The sequence below is a fragment of the Zonotrichia leucophrys genome, chromosome 3 (genome assembly GCF_028769735.1).
Source record: "Zonotrichia leucophrys gambelii isolate GWCS_2022_RI chromosome 3, RI_Zleu_2.0, whole genome shotgun sequence".
NCBI lineage: Eukaryota > Metazoa > Chordata > Aves > Passeriformes > Passerellidae > Zonotrichia > Zonotrichia leucophrys.
In genome coordinates, this window is record NC_088172.1 from 103,269,544 (window position 1) to 103,289,487 (window position 19,944).

At 41.5% G+C, this 19,944-nt stretch overlaps 1 long non-coding RNA gene across 2 annotated transcripts in view; it reads left to right on the plus strand.

Annotated features, from left to right (window-relative positions):
• Positions 1 to 19,944, plus strand: part of LOC135446160 (uncharacterized) — a 434,639-nt gene that overhangs the window by 193,516 nt on the left and 221,179 nt on the right. The window contains exon 1 of one of the 2 annotated variants that reach the window (XR_010439681.1): positions 2,501 to 2,703. The exons of the other annotated variant lie outside the window; for it this stretch is intronic. This is a non-coding gene — a long non-coding RNA (uncharacterized LOC135446160). Of the gene's footprint in view, positions 1 to 2,500; positions 2,704 to 19,944 lie in introns of those variants that run through there. 2 annotated transcript variants of the gene reach the window in all.

Below are 19,944 nucleotides of genomic sequence, written 5' to 3' on the forward strand. Positions count from 1 at the left end.
TCAGAAGTGTTGTGGGATCTGCTGGAATGAGGTGTTGTTATTAAAGGTGTGCAGGTGAAACCATCCATCTTGATTTTTCCCCTTATCCACTGGGGTGGACAAATCAAATCTTTTGTCTCTTTGGGGGGTGGAGAGAAGTAATTTTTACTAAATTTCACAACAGTAGGCTGAGGAAATTATCTTCCTATTTCTGCTGTGTCTGGCATTCTGCTATAGTTGGTCTCAGGTAGATTTCAACTCTGCACTCCTGCATTGTCTTCCTTCCTCAGAAAAATGAATTTGTTGCAGAAACTTGTGTGTTGTTTGAATTTTTGCATGTTTATATGTTCTGTGTGAAGCTGTAGCAATGCCTTAGCCACATAAATTTGAAGAAAACATTAAAAAAAATCCCAAACATAGCTTTAGTACCTGTGCAAGGGATCTGGCGCTATGGAGCTGCTGCACCCCCTTTGTCTGAGTCTGCTGTGACCAGGAATTGAGGGCATTACAAATCCTGGGGTGAAATCCATCCTTTCTTGCCAGCTGATGTGGTTTTTTTCAGCATCAAACTATTTGAACCATTGCAAACTTTTCCACATAGATGCCATTACATTTTTGACCATTTATCGTGGTGCGTGACAAAGAATTTGTGCTGGTAAAGGAGTCCCCAGATTCCAGCTGATAATTCCAGAAGTTCTGACAAAGCAGCAGTGCCCTGATGGTTCCAGTTCTGCTGGGTGGTGGTGCTGTCCCTCTGCATTTCATCATGGACATGAAACCTGGAGCAATTAGCATTTCCTCCTACTGTAGCTTTTAAAGTATTTTTACTTTGCTACTGTCTAGTTCATTAAAAAGGGTTTTCAAGCTCCCAGTAACAGAATTACTATTGACAACTTCATTAGAACCATAATTCCAGCACTTTCCAGAAGATCCAGTGTGATCTATGGCCACAGCCTATCTCCAGTATATTTACAGCTCCCCAGATTCATCACCCTCAAACTCTGAAGGGCCAAACCCACCAGTTTTTGTGAACTGGATTTTAGCCCTGAGTCCCACCAGCCTCAAAAATTCTTGGAGAATTACAGAGCTGTCAGCTGCCATCTGACTGTTCCCATGGCTGGAAAGATGCTCCATGTGCAGGTGTGCTAAATTTATAATTGCAATTTATAGACAGCAGTGCAGGGCCCAGCCTGGAAGGTAAAAACCACCGAGCAGCACAGCTTGGGTGGGAGCTGTAAGCACACAAGAGCAGTTTGTGGAGTTCAGCAGCTGTTTGGGGTCCAGCTCCTTGGACAGAACAGAAACTCTCTGGGCTCTCCTGTCTCACTCCCTCTGCCCAGACAGGCCCTGCAGTGCTGGGGTGAAGTGCTGCCCTCTCACACCCCAGGTATTTATGTTGTCCTCTGCTTACCAGGACTCAGGGTCTCCTCAATAATAAACTCAAGTGCAATGCAGATAAGGTGTTCAGGTTCTGAGTTATTATTTGTATTATTGTTGGATTTACAGGCTGTTTGCCAGGAGTCCTTTACTCTAGAGCAAGAATAACAGTGGAAAAGCAGAAAAGGAAAACATCCTCCCCCTCTGATCCCAAAGTCATCCCTGTGTGGCAGCTTCTCTTTTGGGGAGACTTTAACACTTGGCTTAGGACACAGCAATAGGAGAGTTCTGCCTTTCCTTGAAGGTAGTTTGTATGTGAGCTTCTGAAAGCTTGGATCTTTGTTTTCTGAGTAATTTAAGCAGCACTTATTTGGGTTGGTTTAGATGGGAAACATTTCAGGGGTGTTATGTAAAACAGGAAAAATCCAGCAAAGCATATGAGAAACAGGGGCGAAATCCTGGCCCCAGTGATGAGGAAAGCACAGTCTGGAATCAAATCAGGCCCCTTCATACCCAAAAATGTATTTATTTGATGTTTGGAGATAACATCAATGTGCTGTTTGTACTTGCTGGCAGGATAAAATTGGCATAGAAAGGAAGATCTCTCAGAAAGTAGTTGACAGCTCATGCAATATTTCTATTTAACACAGGGTAAAGGAGATCAGAATTAATTTGGTGTTCTGTCAACTTCCACAAACACTCCCTAGCTGAAGTATGCTGTGTTTTCATTTAGGGTGGGATTGCACTGGAGTTAAACAGGATCTTGGGATCCACCAGAGAGAGTTTGTGAGAGAAATATTTATTTCCAATTGTAGTTTTCACTGTTTTGAACTGAATGGTTTCCAGCTCTCACATTAAGACCGATTTTGTTCCAGGTTGATGCTCCAGAAACAGTTCCATAGAAACACTTTTCAAAAATTGTTATATTTGACCAAGAAGTGAAAAAAACCCCACAAACCAACAAACCAATACCCCACCTGAAAATTGGCTGTTACAATTAGAGTGTAATTTGATTCAGATGTTTTCAACAGGTGTCCCTCGTTAGGGACAAACCAATCCTGGGCAGGGTGGGGCTAGGCCAGTATAATCCTGGTTTTCAGCCTTACCAGATTGGGTTTAGGTATCTAGTTGTGCAGCTAAACTTGGTTGATGAGTTTGTACTTAATTAGATTTTTTTTTTTTTTTAATCACTCTGTAGAGTTTTGCTCCTCAGTTTTCTACAGATGAAATGATGGAAAGCTAGATTTGAGTTTTAGACTTTCTCTGGCTAGCATGAGCTGGTCTTGACTTGAAGCTCCTTTGTCTGCCACCAGTGGATCCACTGAGAACAGAGGCTCTTATCCAAAGGTAAGTTTGTGTTTTTCTGTGGAAGTTTTTCAGGATTGTTTGTTGGTTACACTACAGTTTTTCAGGATTGTTTATTGGTTACACTGTGTGGTGAACGTAATTGAAAGATTTATGCTGGCTTTGGAGATTAAATGCACATCAGTAAAAGCCATGGAGTTAAGTAGGTCTGTTTTTAATGGAGGAAGGAAATGTATTGATAAGGCATTAGGAAACAACTTAATGCTGAGGAGAAAAGGAGTTCTCTGTTTCCAAAGCCAACTAAGGATATTATTTTGGTTTTCAGCATTTTGAGAAGTTCTGTGTTTGTGTTTTAGCATTGAACTTGAGAAGTGCCAGAAAGCAATTCCTTGCCTGAGCTCAACTCTTGGGTTTTTTAATGTAAATTGCTAAATGGTGCCTTGAGACGAGGCAGTGCCCTGTGTTCTAGAGGTGCTGTAGGGCTGAGCACAGAAGTCTGATGTTTCTGCTTTAGGGCTGTGGCTGATGGAATCCAGGGAGAGAGGAAATGGCCATAATGTGAGTGTGGAGAAGGAGAAGGGGGTGGCTGGCACCAAGTCCTAACATGGTTCCAGTTTTGTAGCTCCAAACTGGGGGAAAACTGATGCTTTCTTTTGACTCTACAGACTGAGGTGAGATGTGTGGATGTTTACAGCTGGAGTATGTTGGAAGTGGAAAATCTCCTGGTCAAAATAATTGTGGAATTTTAGTTTAGAAGGAATTGGTGAGAGGCTCTTAAATAGTTTAAAGAATAAAAGGTTATGAGGCAATCGTTATTCTCCATATTCACCAAGTGTTGGACAAGAAATAATTGACTTGATTATTAGCAAGGTTGAATTTTTTTTTTTTTTGGGTAATTATTTTTAGTGCAGATGTAAACTCCCTAACCATGGGGATGAGCTGCTGAGAGCAATTGTATAACCTTGCAATTAGAGGTGTTAAATAACAAGATGGAAAAACACCTGTTTAAAAATCATGCAGCTACACCTGAACCTGATTCAGGGCCTGAGGATGGACTGCCCAATCTCTCAGGAGCCTTTCCAGCTTTTTGTTCTTGTGGTTTTGCAAACAGCCTTCAATTTTGTGGTAAAGGAGTTAAAATGGTGACTGTTTTTAGCAGCATTTGTTTTATTTGTTCACATGGTCCTTAATCCCTGGATTCATTGAAACAAAATCCAAACCTAGCAGGAACTTTTAAGGAAGGCTGGTATTTTGCTTGGGTTAAACTTTCTGGGCTGACTGAATTGAGAGAGAAAGTGCTGTTCTCAGAATCACTCAGTTGGTAACACCTGTGGGTGGCTGCAGGTGGGAGTAAAGACCCACAATCCCAGGCAGCAGTTTTTTTTGGACCCGGTTCTTGAAAACAGAAATGGGAGAGTCTGAGGTGTGTAATCCTAGGAATTTCTTGCACATCCCTGTTTTTCTCTCCTGTTTGAGGTGATGTTTGCTGTTCCTTACATGGTGAAAGTCTGGATCTCTCTGTTCCCAGCTGAATGTCCCACTCACAGGTCTTGGAAGCCTGATGGGAAGTTGACTTTACTTCTCATGCTGTCCCTTACTGAGCCACCACAAAGCAAAAATATGGTTTAAAATGAGAACAATCGGGGCTGAAAGTTGCAGTTTATTTGTGGTTTTTTTTCAGGTGCTGTCTTTTCCCAAAAAAACCTTTGTTCCTGTATCTGGAAGAGTTGTTCACTATTTAAAACAGTGGCACAGAGTATTTCTAAAACAGTGGGGTGGTGAATGCACTGAAGTTGTGTCCCAGGCTGAGTCAAATAGTCTCTTTATGGAGACTATTTCTGCTTCTTGGTTTGTTCTGTTATTTTTCTACCTGTAAAAATAGAATTCAGGCTTCAGGCCAAATGAATTGAGTAGCTGTGTATCATGTTTTGATCACTGTTATTTGTAAATCAATTCAATTTTAAGATTCAAAAAGTGATTAATTAATGTTGGGTATGAGGAAGTTGGTTCCACGGGGTTTTGGATGTGTTGAAGTAATAGAAATATTTATTATTAAGAAGGAGGGTTAAGAAATTTTTTCACTGCATAAAAATTTGCTTTATTACTTTATTTTTATCCCTTTATTTTATACTGATATATCAGTAGTGATTAATTGTGCTTGATATAGAAAAATCAGCCTTAAAGACTTCATGTGTTTTCCAGCTTTATTAGTTTTTTATTCCATGACTGAAATCTTGCTTTAAATGCAGTTTCTCACCTTTTTAAATGGGGGGGAGGAACACCCCACAAATATTTTGATTTATAAATATGAAACCAAACATTTTGATTGAATCTGATGGACTTTGTTTTCTCATTGGAAGCTTTTTCTGAGGCTTTTCTGTTCTTGCAAAAATAAATTGTAAGGTACAAATTCTGTTAGAAAGCTGGGAAAAGTTTCATCCCAAGTGCTCTGACCATTGCTAGTGAAAAAAGCCACAGTCTCTGTTTGCTCTTGTTTGTAGAGAAATTCTGCTGTATTTTGACCTCATTTCCATCTTTCAGCCAAAGCTCTTGGCAAAAGGCACCTTCTGCTTTTGGAACTGCATTGTGAAGTGGGATCAACATCTCCATAGGCAGCTCTCCATCAGTACAACATGAATATAATTTTTAATAGTCCATTTTATCACTGGTTTTATTTGCAGCCCCACTGGGCCGTAATTAGGGATGATCTGTGCTGCAGTAATTTAGACTCCCAATTTTACCTCATCCTTGGCCCAGCATTCCTCTCCTTGCCTGTGCTGTGTGTGCTGGACAGCTCTGGTGAGGAAAGCCAGGGAAGAAAAGAAGATATCCAAGGAGCTCACAATCAGACATGTATTTAACGTGTGATGATTACACAGTTGCTTTATTTAAGTAGGTTTTTCCTCCCTTAAACTCCCAGAGCTGCCTCATCCCAAATTTTCTGTCCCACAGCACCTCAGGGCCTGGCTGCAGGTGTTGCCTGGTCCCTGCAGCATCTCCCCCCAGTTCCATGTTCTCAAATCTGTTCCCATACCTGTATCAGCTGATCTCTGATCCAGCAAACAATTCCCTGTTCCAGTTGTTGTTTGCTGCCTGTGTTGGGCTGTGATAGGAGCACTCTTACATCTGTACATGTTAATCTGCCCGTGCTGAGCCGTGCCCCTGGGTGGCCTTGTCATCCACAATCAGTGTCAGCCTTCCCTGTGCTTAGTGTTTGGGCTTAAATAATCATATTTTCCTTCTTGGAGACTTTGCTTTGCAGCAGACCATGGAATGTCAAGTGGACGTTATCATTTGTTTGGCCCTGCTCCTGGGGCGCCTTAAAAGTTGGGCTGTTTATTGAAAAATCCACTTCCTTTAGGTGAGCAGATAAATTAGTTGTGTTTTTTTTTTTGCTATCAGAAAATGTGACAGCAGGCTTCTTGCATATTGCAGTGACTGAAAAAATAAAGCACTTTGTTAGCTCATGTTTACAATATATCAGTTTAGTTTGGATACAAATTACTTACAATTCTTTGCTTTGGAGGTGACTGAAAGTCTCATAGTCCCACATTTCAGGGAGGAGGGATATAAAAGGGAACAGTTGCTCTCATAATGTCTGCCTGTATTCATGGTGTTTCTGTGTTGAAAGATGAAAAAGATAGAAGGGAAGGCACTATTTATGAAATGTACACTTTCTGTGTACCTGGAGTTATGAATTTGGCTTAAGCAACAGGTGAGGGTTCAGTAATTCTCATTTTATTGATGTGGTTTACACATATTGACCTCTTTTCTAGAGCAGTAATGTTCTAGATGTGCAATTTCTGTTGTGGTTTCTAGAGCCCGGAATTGCTCACAGCAATTCATTGTCCCTAGATTTGAGTAGTAGAGTCTTATTTGATTTGTAGAGCGAATAAGAAAAAAGTGCAAAGCAAATAAGCAAATAAGAATTTAAATAAAAAAGTGAGCTTTTGTTTGAAAACCTTTTGGTTTTTTCCTTAGTTAAGTTTGTCACAGGCTCATGACTGACCTATAGGTAGTTGTTTGTCCTAGAAACCATCATGGCTACTAAATATATGGAATTTGAGAAAAAAAAAATCAAGGTTGTGCTGAAATGAATGTAGTTAAAATTCAGAAAGAGAGATTCCTTAATTAACTTAATAAAATTACTAATGGAAGCATTTTAACTGCTAAATTTAATTTACTTGTCAAGATATCAGGCTACAAAGAGGAGGGAAGAGTGGAAACTCTGCTTTCCATTATGATGTGCTCTATTATAGAATAAATTTGCTTAAAATGAAATATATCACAAAAAGCCATCAATGACATCTTAATTTGGAACAGCCAGTTGAAAAGTAATTAGACTGTGAAGCAATCAGTTCTAGTAAATCAGTGTTTCCCTTTACATAAACATTCGTTTTTGCTATTTATAAATAGGAGAGACTTCCAGAGTCTCAAGTAGCAAGGACTTTGATTGTGTTTCTACTGTATGTGTGTTCTATTTTACATCACAAAACTGTCAAAATAAAAGGAATTGGGGCTTGATTGGGAATTGATCCAGGGAAATGCTGGAGCAGAGGTTTCCTTTTAACCCTTTAGGAACATGGTTCCATGGGGCCTCCTGTTCCCACTGACAGAGGTTCAGCTGTGATGGCAGAGTCTTACAAAATTAACCTAAATCCACTTCCAGGAAAGTCAAAAACTAGAAACACTGGGGGAAAAATTCACTTTAATTTTCACCTTTCTGGTTGTCCATTCTTGCATTTATCTTTCTAAGACCCTTGGTTTGGATGGCCATGAGTGAATCCCATATTCCAGGAACTGGGTTTGCAGCTCACTCACCTGTTGTGCCTGGAGTTTAAAGTTGGTGTTGGGATCTGCTCAATGCCAGGAATTTCTCTTCCAAATGGAGCTGGTGAATGGAAACTATTAAATTTACTTTTCTGAAGGGGGATGCTTGTGGCAAGGGAGGAAGGAGGGATTCTGTGACAGAATCATGGAAGTTTTTGAGATGAACTGGGAAACCTCTATGCTTTAATTTTTACCAAAAAGTTATTAACCTTTTAAACCATACCAGAAAAACAGAGCGTGAAGTGAAATTTGAAATTGAACAAAAGAAATTGTCATACATGGCACAGGACTCCTGGTAGAGCTCAGATCCTCGTTGGTGTGAAGGATTTTTGTGTTTTCCTTATGGTAAAATCTTTGAGCTGCACATGCAGCTCTGGTCTGGGTGCCAACACTGAGGTGGGAACTGCTGCTTCCATTTGGGTCAGTGCTTGGGGCAGGGTCTGCGAATGCTGGAGGCACTTGTGGGTGCTCTGAAAAGTGAGTTTGGCTAACATCATTTAATGCTGGTCTATGTGAGGAGAGGGAATACCCCAGGAAGTAAAGCAGGAAAGTGACACTTGTAGTGAAAACTGAATTCATCAAAGTCCTTTCAGGTGGGACTTTCTGCCAAGCAGCCCATGAGTTGAAAGTTTTTGTTTTTCATAGTTTAAGAGCAATTTGCCTGGCAAATCATAACTGCCAAACTTTTCAGAGGCAGATTTTGGCTTTTCCAGTCAGGTAAAATAAAGCTGTGCCTGTCTTTACAGCTGAATTTGACTGGATGTGGTCCCCTCTGCTGTCCCTGTCCCTCACCAAGGCAGCACCTTGGCAGAAATGCCAGTGGCATAACTTAGAGGAGTGCTCAGAAGGCAGCCTGGGGTTAGAGCAGCTTCATGTGCTGCACACAGCTTGGGTGCTACAAGTCTGCGAACTCTTTAAGGCCAAACTTATTATTTGGGGTGTACAATTGTAAAGAAAAGTGTTACAGTTTAACACAGGGCTGTTGGGAATGTGCTTTCAGTAAATATGCTGTTTATAAAGCAGCTTTTTAGCAAGAAGCAAGTTTATTATTAATTCTAATTTAATCTCTTTGGTTTTAAATGCATATATTTTTACTGGTGATTTCAGAATTTAAGCTGGAGGCATTAGTGAAAATGCAGCATGTTCTGTTAATTGGTGTGAGCATTCTGCTGAAAACTTTTATCATTGAATGCACTTTGGCTTTTCTGTCACTGGGAAATAATTCTTTGATGTGCATCTCTGTATATTTCCTAGTGGTATCTGAACCTGCTGGTAGTGCACAGATTTCTTGCCTTTAACCTGTTTTGATCACAAACCCATTCGTTTGGGATCACAAAAATCAAGTTGTTCCTCTAGTTCAGGAAAGCTCTGTTGGTTTCCTTAGTCAGCAGCTGAGCTGCAGCAAGTTTCCCATTTTGGGGCAATGGTGATGAGTTGCTGCAGCTCCTGGAGCAGGAGAGGCTTTCCTGAGCAGGGAGGATGTGCAGGCAGGCAGGGCTGCCACCCCTAATTGCTGCCTGCTGCAGGGCTGTGCTCTCCAGATCCTCTATTATGGGGAAAAGCTCCAGCTTTAAAGATGAATTGGTGACTGTTCAGTACAGAATCTGCTGTGTCTGGATTGTGCTCTTTGGGAGTTCTCACCTCCTTTTTTCCTTAATAAACTTGCAGGTTATGGTCATTTTTGTTGTCTTCGTGGTGCTGTTATGGGGGCAAAAGGCAGCTGCAAGTGCTGTTTTTACCACAACTGCCTGTCTTGTTTCTCTTCTCCTGCTGCCTTTCATTCTTCACAGAGTAATAGGAGAAGGGTAAACAGAAGAAAACCCAGTTATATTTTGATGTGAGCACAGTGTGCATCATGACCATGACTTGTGTATCAGAGAGCTTCAGTTTCCTGTTGACTTGGTGGCATGATATTTAACTTTCTCTTTTATAATTTTGTTGTTTACAGCAATTTTGTGTTTCTGTTTAGCCTAATGATTACAGCAGAGTCCACCCCGGAGAGTTCAGCCTCCAGCCTTTGAAGGCCTCATTTGAACATCTTTGCAACTGCAAGGAATGACTTGAGGCTGTGCTATTTAACACAAAAGAGAAGAGGAAAAACCTAGTGAAAAAAAAAACCCTCTTATTTTTGTTTGTCCCTATTCTGGATTGTTAATGGCTCTCAGAATATAGGTCAAAGATATGTGGATATGCAGTAAATAAAGGCTGGGGCTGGCAGCTGTTAGTGGAGGGTATGAGGTGCTTTGTCTAAAGGCACTGAGGGTTTAACACAACCTTGTTCCCTCCTGCCCTTCCCATTCCTGCTCCTGCTTGTTCTTTGCTCTGTTGGCTCCCATGACACCAGGCACCCTCCCTCTGCAGCTGTTTGTGATCCCCCTCTGAGGGGCACAGGGAATGCGCAGTACAAACACATTCTGCACTCACCTCAGGTAGCTTCCCTCAGTAATTTGCATCCCACGGTGGGCTTTGCCTTCCTGGGTTCTTCATTGCCATTGAGTAGTTGGTTACTTGGAAGGAAAATTCCATGTATGGGCCAAGGACCTTGAATTGTGGGGTAGAGTCCAGCCCAGTTCCTGTGTCCCAGCGATGTCGCCCCCTGTGCTGGGTGTTGAGTGAACTGTCCCCGCCTGTGTGGTGCAAGGGCACTTTGTTTACAACGGGATATTTGCACAGTGTGTGATTTGTATCCTGATCCCTATTTATTTATTTATTTACACTTCTGTCTGTGCTTGGCATCACTGAGGGTTTAACAGAGATCATCCCAATTGGAGCCCTCTGTATTTGCATCCTCTGGATGCCCCAGTGATCCCTTACTGAGGGACTCATTTGAGAAGCCAAAAACATGAAAAAGTCTTTTTAATACACAGTATCATAGATGAATTAAGTGATTTTTTTTTTTCAGCCACATTACAACAGTTCAGAAATATTGTCATTTAGTGTAGACTTGGTTGTTTTCATTCTTTCCTTCCAACTCACTCTCCGTTCCTTCATTTTCCTTAGCACAGGTTATAGACTTTATTAATTTGGATATAATGGAAGAACAGGCCAAGGGGAAGCAGCTGCAAGGCAACTTTTAAATGTAAATTATAGCATGGTACATGAACTTGATGGTATAAATCTCATAGCACTTAATAGGTTTGGGACACTAAAACATTGTGTGGGACACAATCCGTGTTGGGAAGTCTCATTTCCCATTGATCTGGATGTAAATATCTTCCTGACTGGAGCTGATTGCCCAGAACCTCAGGTTAATGAGGAAAAAGTTTCCAGAGAACCACAGTCCTTGGAGCTGTAGTTTGTTTTTGAGTGTGCTGAATTAGTAGGGTACAAGGTCCAAACTGGATATGTCTGTCCCAGGGATAAAACTAAAGGATTTTTTTAGGAATCTCTGTCTTTTGGAAGGAGACAAACCATCAATGTCTTTCTCTGCAGGTACTGAATCATGTCCTTACCTTTTGGTCATAATTTAAGCTTCTTTTTCCCCCCCAATGAGTATGAATGCTTGAAATAGCTTTTAATACATCCACAGAACGAATTTCATAAATAGACTTTAGCAATCTAATTTGTTGGAGTTTTCTAACTAAATATAATTATCTCATGTGGTTCCAGCACCTTCCTAACCAGCTTGTTACATCATTGGCTGATGACCTTAACTCTGCTGTCTAGGAAGGGAAAATGAAAATAAAAAGGGAAATGAGGTTCCACAGGAAGCAAAGCTGGGGAAGAAGAGACTTCTTAAACTGCACGTGGGCAGCATCTGAGTTTCAGACAGGTCCTGCACTGGTGGGTTCCTCTGCCATTCCAGAATGTTCCTACTGACACCCTGGGGGACACGGCAGAGTGAGACCATGACAAACAAATCTTTCAGGCAGGCAGATGATGTCAACCACTATATATATCTAAGTACTTGTTGTTTCTAAGAAAATGAGCTATTTGATGCTTTTTCTGCTGTTTTGCTTGTTGTTCCTAATGTATTAAGTAGCTCTTGGAGCAGCTGCCTTTATGTGTCTGTGGTCCCCAGGACAGCACTGATGATAATGGCAATAATACTTATCACTTAAATGACATTTTACAAATTCCAAGTGTTGGGCAACAAACATTAATTAGTTCTCACGAGAGCCTGGCTGTGAAGTAGGTAAGTGCTGTTATTCCCTGGTGGCACAGAGGGAATCAAAAGCAGAGAGGTAAATCCTTCAGGGAGTCACCAGCACTCAGGCAGGAGCTGAGGCTGGTGACTTTGTGCTTCCCAGCTTGTGTCAGAGCCTGCACTGCCTGTGTCACAGCTTTAAATGTGCTCCTGAATTTACAGAGAAGAACTTGGCCCATTGGTTCTACTGTGCTTGCACCTTCAGGTGCAGCTTACAGGGCTGTGGCAGAGATTCACATGGAAACTGCTGCTGTGCCCCAGTCGCAAACCCAGATTTTGCTGTTAAACTATTCTTTAACACCATTCTTTGGGAATACTCAGAGGTGTGGTAGGAAGAAGGAGGCAGAGAGAAAGCTGAGGTGTCAGTGTGGTGAAATCATCCACACACAGGTCAAAATGGACTTTTTTTAAGGCAGAGATGCTATACCAGATGTTGAGACTGCTGTACTAGCAATGTCTCCTGATGGTGCTGGGAAGGGTGAAATCATAAGTCAAAATCAAATCAAAACCGTAGCAGAATGGTTTGGGTTGGAAGAGACTTTAAAGACCATCGTGTTCCAGCCCCTCTGGTGTGGGCAGAGACACCTTCCACTGTCCCAGGGTGCTCCAAGCCCAGCCTGGCCTTGCTCCCTTCCAGGAATGGGGCAGCCGCAGCTGCTCTGGGCAGCCTGTGCCAGGGCTTCACCACCCCCACAGGGAAGATTTTTTTCCTAATATCCAATCTAAACGTGTCCTCTGTCAGCCTGAATCCATTCCCCCTTGTCCTGTCACTCCATCCCTTGTAATCCCCCTCCTTCTTTCTTGTAGATTCCCTTCAGGTACTGGAAGGGCACAATTGGGTCACCCCAAAGCCTTCGCTTTTCCAGACTGAACAAAATTTGGGGATCTTTCCTACCTATCCTAGATCGTCATGGAGGCACTTCTAAAGCTGTTTTGATCACTCTGTGCCTCTGATTGTGGTACTTGGATTGAGTCAGTTAGAGGAATACTCCATTCACAAGCCCCTCCTGTTCCCGAATTCCTGGCCTGTAAGCTTCTCTCAGAGGTCACCAGCAGTTTATTTCCAAGGAAGTTGTCACACCAGGACAGTGATGGTGCTCGGTGGCCCTGTGACAGCTATTCCTGTATCCTGGTAACAGCCAGACAGAGCCAGGGCTCCAGTGTTTGGTAGGCTCTGGGTCTATTTATATGTTGAGATCACCCCACAGAAATTTGCAGTCTGTAATAAAATCATGTTTAATAAACCGTTTCTAACTGTCTTTCACTGCTGTTGTATCTTAAAATAGTTTTTATTGATCAGCAGATGCAATATTTCTGAATATTCTTGGGTGCAGTAAATGTCCCTTCTGTCTTTTGGTGACCCTGTAGATCACGTATTAACAGCTCAAGTTCCCCATTTTCTGCTGGAAAATACATTTCTGAGCAGGATATTTTGCATGTCACAAATCCAGAGCTTGAATGTCCACCTACAAGTGGGAGGTGTCCCTGCCTGTGGCAGAGGGTTGGAACTGGATGAGTTTTAAGGTCTCTCCCAAACAAAATCATTCCATGATTAATCCCAAATGACCTTTTCAGGATTAAATGCCCATATCTGCATTTAAGATGTCATGGATCAGATCAGTGGAGCCAAACTGACACTGCTTTGGATGTTTCTCTGGCTTTCCCAGGTTCTGTTCTGCAATTGTTCCTTCATTTTTGTGCTGTGGCTATTGGCAGCTGCTTTGACTGAAAGCTGAAAATATAAGTTCCTCAGAGGTGTTTTAAGCTTGGTACCTTGAAAATAGTAAATTAATTATCTTTGAGTTCCATACTTTTTGTTGCAATTTTCCATGCATTCTCAGTTTCATTCTCAGTTAATTGCTTGTGCAAAGCCAGAAGAGGAAGCTCAGACCTGTAGGCAGCTTCCTGGCTCTTTGAAACAATTTGAGGGACAAGGCAATGGATTGAAGCCCAGTGTGAGTGCTGCTTACAATAAAGGCAGTTGTGGAGATATTTGTCTCAGTTTTTATGAGTAGCCAAAGGATCATCAGTAAACATGATTAAATTCAAAAAGCTGTGAAGAAGAGGCACTCGTGTGTGTGTGTGTGTGTGTGAAGTCAATAATTGCAACAAACCCGTATTGTCTTGCAATTACAAAGGTGCCTGTGTGGTCCATGTTGGTATTTGATTAAGGGGAGAGGAAAAAGCCAAATACCTTCAAAAAACTCAGCAGAATCTGTGTTCTGAATGTACTTGAGTGAATCTAAATAGTGAAACACACATGACAAATAGAAATCATGTAGTGCTTGGAGACCTCTACAACCTCAAATCATTACTCACAATTTATTTGCTTTTCTCTCTGTAAATCAAAACTTTATTGTTTGAAGATATTTATGGCATTCAATTTCCTATTTTTTTTAGTGGGGCTGTAGGAAAAAAGTGAACAATTTCAGTGCTTTGCCTTTGCCTTTCTCCTCATTTTAGTGTGTGTTGTAGCACATGGAAATGTGTGCAGGTGCATAAAGAAAATTACATGTAGTTCTTAATCTTTCATCCACCCAAATTTTGCATTTTCCTTTTTTAGTCATGTTGCCATCTTTATTCTCTTTGCCCATCTTCCTGTGCTCCTGTTGTTTCTCTTTAAATTTTTGCTTCTTGCTTCTTTTTTTCCCCTTCCTCTTTCACAGTCTTGTGTTCCTGGAGGTGAAACTCTGACACACTAAACCAATGTGCCATTTCATTCCCCAATTTTTATGAATCTCTTAATTTTGTGCTCTGAGTGCAGGTGCTGTTTTCTGATGAGGTGAAGAATTGGTAGGGGAAAATACAGTTAGCAGTGATTAATACCCAGTGAAAAATAAAATGTGAGAGAGAGGTGAAAAATGCCAATAATGAGCAGGATCACAAAACCAGGGAATGAAGTGGTCCATTGATTTTAGTGTGTCACCCTTTTGTTTCCAGAAATGCAGGTTATAACTCCCAGTGCAGGCTGCTGGTAAAAGGGGATTTGATCTCTCCCAGTGCCTGGGTTAGCACTGGTTTATGGCTGTGACACAGTTGGGCGTGGGTGACACTTCTTGTTCAGGAAACAACTGTGGGACAGCTTGAGGTTGGGATGTGGAGCTGCCCCTGCTGCCTCATACAGGGAAATACCCCCTGGAATTCTGCAGGAGTTGGGCTTCTGACTTGCACAGACCCTGCGTTTACAATTTGAATAAAATCAGTTGCATTCTGCTCTTGTATTAAACAGAATTGTGGAGACTAAGCTTAAGCATTCACAGCAATAAGAATTCCTGAGATGCCAATCAAATGTTAATCTGTATTAAAGGTGAGACAGCCACCATGTCACACCATATTAATCATTGCTTTGTACACAGTCTCAAACACAAAAGTGAATCAGATCAGTCCAGCTCTTAAATTTCTTCCGTCTTTTCAAAATAGGACCAAATCAGTAAAAAGTAAAAGAAAACACAGTAATAACCATCACCTCATAAGTCACTGGTATCTGTGTCATCTCAATTAGAATTTAAACTGAATTTTGGAGAGTGTAAGGCCAACAACACTCCCTGTGAAAGAACAGCAGTGCTTCAAACATCCAAATCTGCAGATGACCTGCATTGCTTATGTTTGCTGCCTTGAAGTTTTGAAAAATTCCCTTTCTTTGGCTCTGCAGTGTCACACTCGAAAACATTCAGGTTGGGTTTGTTGTTCATTACATAAAAAATTAATGATCTTGAAAGTATTATCATGTTTGTTTTAAAGAAACTATTTCCTACGCTTTAATTAAAAGTTATAATTCACCATCTTTTGACCAAGTTATCTTAAATCTTAATCTTATTGGTAATGGGTACTGGGTCAGATTCAGAGAGAAATACAATCCTTACTTAATGCAAACAGTAAAAATATCAGCATTTGTAGAGATATGGTTGAGTTCAATTCATGTGCTGTACTAACTCTGCCTGTTAATTAGAAATATTCTCCTACTTATGCAAGAATACTGGGGGAAAAGGGCATTCTCTTCCTCGTTAGATATTCCATGGGAATCACAAATGGACGAAACCAGGCATAATATGATGACTGTTTTGTTATTAAAGCACTTTAATAAGGTTAATGCATCCATATGAATGGTTTTCAAAATAAGTTTCTGTAGTTTTGAAGGTATGCTCTGGTCTAGTACAGTAATAAAGAATTTCCATGTGGGGAAATAGCCAACCTTTTAATTTTGGTGTGCAGAGTTCTCCTTTATTTTCCATTTATAAAAAGCCAATGAAATGCACAGTTCGAGATGCCTATGGAAGTAATTCCCCTTATTCTCCGTGCATTCTGCTTAAAAGCTGGCTTATTGTGCTGTATCTGAGGAAAAAGTGAGAAAATACTGACTTTATATGCAAAACAAGGAGTGAAAAGTAAAAATAAAATATGGACCGTAAAGGACAATTTATGCCTTGCTAAAATGTAGAGTTGAGCACTTTTTTCTGCTCTGACTTTTCATAAAGGAGAGCTGAAGCTGCACTGCAAGTCAAAAGGTTTCTAAAAGAAAAGAGAAAATCTTTCTGCATTGAAAACTGAAGCAAGTGGGACCTTATCTATATGCATTACTTTGATTTCAAATTATTTTTAGCATGGCTTTTATTGTACTCATTGTTACGTACATAAATCTTTAAAGTAATACGTTTTGTAAGAAATGGTCATAAAAATTTACAGCCAGTAACTTTTCCCCTGTCCCTTACAATGATATTCTACTAAAACCATTAAATGGTTCTCATTAATGCCCTTTAAATGATTGTGTAATGACCCACAATCGCTTGTAAGTGAACAACCATTAAAGAATTACCAGTTCTTAGCATGCTTTTAAGTACAGTTTAAATACATGGGAGGTAACGTACAATATATTAGAAAAAGTATTAAATTTGAAATGGTAAAAACAGGATGGCTACAAAAGGAAGGAGTGGGTGGAAAACCTCTCCCATGCTGACCACAGCCCTCAGAGAACAGTCCAGCAGCGTTCCTTGTTGCACATTTCCAGCAATGCATCCGTATTTATTTGTTCTCTACAATCACTTGGGTTTATGAGCCTGATATTGAAGTGATTTATAAGGAGTGAAATGACACCACGAGGGTGATTTCCATACAAATATGCCGAAATCCAAATCACATCCCTCCCTAATGGCTGTTATTGGGGAGCGTGACCCACCTGGTGCTTGCAGAGGGCAGCTCTGCTCCCAAAGACAGGAGGAGACATCATCACTTCTGGGGTTGCAATATGAGAGAGGGACATCCCTGTGCACAGCTGACCTTGAGAAATCCCAGGAATGTTCAGATCTGGGTGCGAAGAAACGCGAGTGATTGAAAAGACGTTTTTAATAAAGAGCATTTATTTAATGGGGAGTCAGAGGCACTTTGAGCATCTTGCCCCTGCAATTCCAGCCTAAGCCACTGCTGTGATCCCACCTGGGATGAGGGAGCTCTGTGGCTTGAAGGGGGCGCTTTGCAAATGGGCCCTTCCCTGTAATCCCAGCACTGCCAAAAGCCAAATGCCTTTCACAGCTTGGGAAGGGCCCTTGAGGTCTGGAGGCTGTGGGGACAGCCCACCCAATGGATGCTCTCACACCCAGGCTGCTGGCTGGAGGAAACAATATTCAGCAATATTTGGCAGCTGCTCCATGCAGCAGAGTTCCTTTCTGAACTCCAGTCCTTGTGCTGCAGAGGTGGAAACCTGCCTCAGAGAAACCCACCTCATGATCCAAATACATTTTCTCTTGCTAATGTGATTCTCCTATTCCTACAATAACAAGACTCTCTGTTCAGCCTTGTAACCTTAAAGTGATATCTGAGGAAGGGGGATTTCTGTTTCTCCAAAGCAGGATTATTAGGAAGTGGAACCCTCATTACATGATGTTTTGGTTGTTTTTAGCTCTGTTACTCTATACTAACTTCTGTAATCCAAGTGCTTTGGGCAAGTGGACAGATTTTACTTGACTTCTCAAAACTTCAGGGTTGCAACACAGAGTCAAACAACATGGAAAATAGGTATATGTTTGGGTTTATTTCTTTCTCCTTTATGTCTGAGAGTTACATCTCTTGACTTTCTCTGTTAGCAGCCTGGCTGGCCTGTTGTTGGCTTCAAGTGCAATTGATTTAATTCCAGATCACTTGGTCCAACAGGGATTTGAGTCTAGAGCTCCAACATCCCTGTGTCCAAACCACCAGGATGTGGGGTTGTGATTTTCAAGAAGTGCGCTCTCTCTTTTTCAGTCCTTGACAGAAATTCACTGAAGCCAGTGTGTGAAATATTTCAGTTCCATGAAATTTCATCTAATCAAAATGTTCTAGTTGGTTATGCCCACTGCTGAGAGTATCTGACCACTGGTTTCCAAGGCAGCAGGCAGCCCAAGATCACATTAGACTTCTCAGAATGCTTAGATACACAAATTTCAGCAGCAGCAACAAATGCTTCTGTCATGTTGTGTTTTCTAAGAACTTGATTCCTCCTTATCACTGCAATCTGCATATTTGTCTTCTCCTTGAGTGCAGAATGGGACCAGATAGAGTTGCCAGAGCAGAAAGAGAGAAAACAAAAATGAAGCCTATTTACCATATGACACCAGTAGAGTTTCATACCATTGGGTTTATAGATACTTTTTTTGTACATTTTTCTTTCAACTTCCCCCACTGAACTGCACTTGGTGGTCCTTATCAGCATCCTCATGCTAACAGATTGTGATCCAGGTATAGTGCAGCCATATATTTAACCCATCTGTCAGCACAGCTGAGTTGGATATTTTTAGACTATCAATCACCATGGTAGCTGGGTCTAATATCTTATCTCTGCATCCTGCATCAGAGCAGCTACTTCGGACACTGCCAAATAGGTCCTGGCTAAGAGGTGGAGATCAAGAGATCTCAAAGTTTTCAGAGAGAGGACTGGGTGCTACAAACTTTGTCAGAGCCCAGGCTGGACTGTAGAAGGGTCTTAGTGAAGAACAGGTTGGAGAACTTGTGAATTCATGTGCTTGTATGGGCAGTGATGGGGTCTGGAAAAATATCTAGGCTCTCCAGCCTTGGGCAGTGAGCAACTCATGTTCCTCAGGGCTCCAAGCATGGAGAGGGAAGTTTTTTAACAGTAAGAAAGGGTGAAATGTACCCAGAACATGCCATAGGAAAGAAGTTCTGTGGAGGGTGGTGCCAGAGACAGCTGGAGGCTGGTCCTAAACAGGAGAAGAGGATTTTGGTGGGAAAGGGAGAGAATAATGTGCATTCCCAGGAAGCTGACAAGACTGCACAATGTCGTGGCATGTCAGGTTTTGTGTCACAACAGTTCACCTGGTGAGTCCCACCCAGCACACAGGAGCTGGGCCTGGTTAGTGCACAGTGGGTCCCCGCTCATGGAGCGGTGTCCTGGCAGTGTGGGAGTGACAGAGGCACGAGGGGATGGAGAGGTTCCTGTCTGAGCCAAGGCAGGGACACAGAGTGCTCACACTGGTGCTGGCTCTGCTCTCCTTCCCTGGGCAATGCGTTAATCAGGAGTGCTGTGGATGGCTCAATCCCAAAATACAGATGTTTCTGTGTGGCACAAGTGGGCAGTGTCTGTGGTCCTGCTTGGCAGAGGAGTTGGGATGCTGGGCATAACCCTCCTGGAGGGGCTTGCTGGACTAATTAAATATTCAACAAAGAGCTTGGTTTCTAATCTGGCTATCTGCATTGGGTGGAAATACTGATGGTTTGAAAAAAAAAAATTATATATATTTTATTAGACCACAGCGAATTGGTACCCGAAGGAAGATTTTATTTGTTTAAGTGTGTCTGTGATGAATGCAGTTCTGGTATTCCAAAAGTCTATGTACTGCAGACTGAAAATAGGCTTTTTGCCAAATGGGAATTGAAACGCACATATGTATTACACTATTTGCCTTAGAAGAAATTAATTTTCAGCCAGAAGCAGATAGGATTATTTAATATTTATCTTTAGCTGCAGGAAGATGAATCTATTATTTTATTTTGTTATTTTATGTGTGGTGTTCATCCAAATTTTCCTATAGGAGGTGCTGGTGTATTCTTGTCTGTGCTGCATCAAGGTTAAAGAGTCTTCAGCTGTAAAATTTTTCCAGTGACCCCAGCAGAGACCAAGACCATCCTTTTCCTTAGGACTGGGAGAAGGAGGCCAGGGTTTATCACGAGGGTGTGTGTGTATCCAAGAAGTGCAGGGAAAATTGGGAAGGGAGCTACTTTCCTCAGTTGCTTTCCAAGTTAATAGTATTGTGAAGTTAAAGCATCTTCAGCATTAAAAATGAGCAAAGGGACTGGAACAGTGTAGTGTGTCAAAGCTG